Consider the following 4,718-nt stretch of genomic DNA (forward strand, 5'->3'; position numbering starts at 1 on the left):
AATGGATTACAGGGAATGAAAATGGTGCCGAATTTGATAGTTCGAAATAGAAGGAAAATGCACTTGCTTATTGGAAAAAAGAATTCTTGACTGTCAAAGATTTTCCAGAAAAAAATTAATAAGCAGCACATGGTCAGGGGCTGGGTGGCAGTGAAAAATTAACTTACAAAAATGTCTGTAAAAGTAATGGTAAAATACTAAACAGACCAAAAATACACCCATTGTTCAAGACTGAGCAAGCTAGATATTGACAAAGTGGTCATGAGGGAGCCCAGAGATGAAGCACAACAGTGCAAGCTGCTATGATCCCACAGTCATAGAGATGTAGAGCACCGACATAGACCCTTCGGTCTAACTCATCCTTGCCAACCAGGGATCCAAACCTAATCTATTCCCATTTGCCAGCACTTGGCCCATATCCCTGTAAATGCTTCCTAATCATATTATCTGTCTATTTAGATGCCTTTAACATATTTTAATTGTACTAGCCTCCCACCACTTCCTCTGGCAGCTCATTCCACCCACTGCATGAAAGAGTTGTCCTTTAGGCCCCTTTGAAATTTTATCCATTCACCCTAAAGCAATGCCCTCTACTTCTGGACACCACCACTCCAGGGAAAACACCTTGTTCATTTACTCTATTCATGCCCCTCATGATTGTATAAACCTCCATAACATCACCACTCAGCCTATAGCACTCCAGGGAAAACAGCCCCAGCCTTTTACGCCTCACCCGACAGCTCAAATCCTCCAACCCTAACAACATCCTTGTAAGTCTTTTTTGAAACCTTTCAAGTTTCACAGCACCCTTCTGATAGGAGGCAGGCCAGAACTGCACACAATATTCCAAAAGTGGCCTAATGAATGTCCTGTACAGCAACATGACCTCCCACATCCTATACTCAATGCTCGAACCAATAAAGGAAAATACACTGAACACCTTCTTAACCATCCTATCTGCCTGCAACATGACTTGCAAGGACTATAAACCTGCAGTCCAAGGTCTCTTTGTTCCACAAACCGTCTCCAGGGCCTTGCCATTCAGTGTATAAGTCCTGACCTGATTTGCTTTTCCAAAATGCAGCACCTCACATTTATCTAAATTAAACCCATATGATCAATATCTCATTGTAATCTGAGGTAACCTTCTTCATTATCCACAATACCTCCAATTTTGAATGACCTGCAAACTCATTTACGATACCAAATCATTTAAATGAATGACAAAACAAATCCAGAAATAAACATCCATTTCTGAGTTTGAATGTGCTCTGTGTAAATCCTGCCCAATGACTCTGTCCCAGAGAAAGGCTGCACATGCACCTGGCTGCACCTTGCCCCCTACAAAGCTGGTGGCTCCACACGTGTCCAGTGAATTTTTGCCCCAAATAAAGATGGCGGCGCGCACTCATGCCTGCAGCCACACTGAGGCAATTCCTTGTTTACTGAAAACACGAGACTGGGACGTTCAAATTTGTGTTTTCCGATGTGCATATTTTGTTCGTAAAACCTCTCCACTCATACAGAATCTCTCTCACCTCCTGCGGTCCCAGACAGACTTGATTTTTGCGGGTACCTATTCTCTGCCTGGTTACTTGTTTGTCCTTATCGTATTTGTACAATCATCTTCGATTCTCCTTAAACCTAATTCCTAAAGCTATCTCATGTCCCCTTTTAGCCCACCTGGTTTACCTCGAGTATACGCCTATTGCCCCTATACTCCTCTAGGGATTCACACAAACACAGCTCTCTGTACATGCCATATGCCTCCTTCATTTTCTTGACCAGGCCCTCAATTTCTTTCGACAGACAGCATTCTCTACACCTACCATCCTTGGCCTTAACAGGAATATACTGTCTGTGTACTCTTGTTGTTGCAGGCCTATGGAGGCAATGGCAGGGGAGGACAGAGAGGCAATCATTCCCAGTAATGAGGTAATGTTGGGAAAGATAACAGCCTAAAGGTAGATGGGTCTCCTGGCCCTGATGGATTGCATCCCAAGGACTAAAGGAGATGGAGGGGGGAGGGGGGAGGGGGGAGGGGGGAGGGGGGAGGGGGGAGGGGGGAGGGGGGGTCAATAACAAATAGACTCGTGATAATTCACTAAAATTTGTTGGATTCTGGGATGGTTTTGACAGACTGGAAGCTGCAAATGCAGTGCCACTGTTTTTCAAAAAGGACCCGTTAGCTTAACTTCTGTAGTGGAGAAAATGCTTGAATCTCTCAAGGAATTAGTGGTGAGATATCTGGGTAGAAATTGTCTCATTTAGCAGATACAGCATGGATTCAGGAAAGATAGGTCATGTTTAAGGATTTACTGGAATTATTTGAGGATAGGACGAGCGCGTTGGACAAGGTGGACTCGGTGGATGTGGTGTACCTGGATTTCAAGAAGGTATTCGACAAGTTGCCACACAAAAGGCTGCTGTATAAGGTAAAGATGCACAGCATTATGGGTAATGTATTATCATTGATACAGGATCGGTTAACCAACAAAAAATAAAGAATGGGGATAAACGGGTGTTTGGATTAGTGTTGGCACTACAACTGTTTGCAATTTACACAAATGTTTTGGAGTTGAGGACCAAGTGTATGGCGACAGAGTTCACATTTGATACGAAGGTGAGGTAGAGCAATGTCTGCAGAGGGCATTGTCAGTCTGCACAGGGATACAGATAGGTTATGTGAGTGGGTAAGGGTCTGGCAGATGGAGTTCAAAGTTGTGATATGTGAGGTCATCCATTTTGGTTGGATGAACAGCAAACTGGATGATGAAATGGTGAAAACATGCAGTGGCTGCTGTACAGAGGGAGCTGGGTGTCCTTGTGCATGAATCACAGGAAGTTGGTTTGCAGGTGCAGCAGGTAATTAAGGCAGTGAAGGGAATATTGTCCTTCATTGCTAGAGGGATGGTTATGCTGCAGCTGTACAGAGTGCTGGGGAGGCCACACCTGGAGTACTGTGTACAGGATTGATGTCCTTACATTAGCAAGTGTGTACTGGCACTGGAGGGAGAACAGAGGAGGTTCACTAGTTTGAGTTGGAAGTTGAGAGGGTTTGCGTATGTGGAGAGATTGAGAAAATTGGTTCTATAGTCATTGTAATTTAGAAGAATGGGAGGTTGGAGACAAAAAAATAAAATTATGAAGGGGGTAAGAAAGATGGAAGCTGGAATGTTATTTCCACTGGGGACGGTTGAAACGAGAGCATAACCTCAAAATAAGGGGGAGCAGATTTGGACTGAGTTCAGGCGGAGCTTCTTCAGCTAAAGGGTTGTGAATCTGTGGAATTCCCTGCCGAGTGCAGCATTTGATGTTATCAACTTGAATGCCTTTGAGGCAAAATGTAAATTTGTGAACAGGAAAAGAATTAAGGGTTATGGTGAGAGAGCAGGAATGTGGAGCTGAGGCCATGAAAAGATCAGCCCTGACCTTGTGGATGGCAGAGCAGGCTTGAGGGGCCAGTTGGCTAACTCCTGCTCTTATTCCTTATGTTCTTATGTTCCCACTTTCCAGCCATCCCTTTCCCTGGGAATAACCTCCCGCAAACAAATTTTGAAAGTGCTTCCCTTGTGCTGTCAAAATTGGCCTTTGTCTAATTTAGAAACCTAACTTATAGATATGGTCTATTATTTTCTGTAACTTTTTTAAAACTAGTAGAATTATCAGAGAATCCCGACAGTGGGGAATGAGACAATTCAGCCCATCACATCGACACTGACCCTCAGAGCCTCCTCACCTCCCCCTGTAACGTTCCATTTCCCAGGGCCACCCAACCAACACATCCCTGAACACTGTGGGCAATTCAGCCTGGATAATCCACCCAACCTGCACATCCCTCAACACTGTGGGCAATTCAGCCTGGATAATCCACCCAACCTCCACATCCCTCAACACTGTGGGCAATTCAGCCTGGATAATCCACCCAACTGACACATCCCTCAACACTGTGGGCAATTCAGCCTGGATAATCCACCCAACCTCCACATCCCTCAACACTGTGGGCAATTCAGCCTGGATAATCCACCCAACCGACACATCCCTGAACACTGTGGAAATTCAGCCTGGATAATCCACCCAACCGACACATCCCTGAACACTGTGGAAATTCAGCCTGGATAATCCACCCAACCTGCATATCCCTGAACACTGTGGGCAATTCAACCAGGATAATCAAACCTCCCCAGCATATCTTTGCACTGTGGGAGGAAACCAGAGCACCCAGATGAAACCCACGCAACAACCCCAATAAGGAGATCATCCCTTCCTTATTTCCCTGTTCCACCCAAATAACTTCACTGTACGTACTCCCAGGAATGTCCTCCTTAAGCACAACCATAATGCTGTCCCTAATCAAAAATGCCACTCCCCCTCCTCTTGTCCTCCTTTCTATCCTTCCTATAGCATCTATACCCGGAAACATTAAGCTGCCAGTCCTTCCCATCCCTGAGCCACGTTTCCATAATACCCATGATATCCCATAGCCATATTCAAAACCATACCCTGAGCTCATTTGCCTTCCCTGTCAGGCCTCTTGCATTGAAATAAATGCAGTGTAACTGCTAAATCCCACCTTGTTCTGTGCCTTGCCCTTGCCTGCAATGACTATTTACCTTCTGAACTGTACCCCTCAGAGATACCTCTTTTCTCACTATCTATTTGCGATCACACCCACTCCTCGCTGGTTTACTGCCTCCCGAGTAGCATTAACAAGTCTC

This window comes from Chiloscyllium punctatum, chromosome 31, assembly GCF_047496795.1.
Source record: "Chiloscyllium punctatum isolate Juve2018m chromosome 31, sChiPun1.3, whole genome shotgun sequence".
Classification (NCBI taxonomy): domain Eukaryota; kingdom Metazoa; phylum Chordata; class Chondrichthyes; order Orectolobiformes; family Hemiscylliidae; genus Chiloscyllium; species Chiloscyllium punctatum.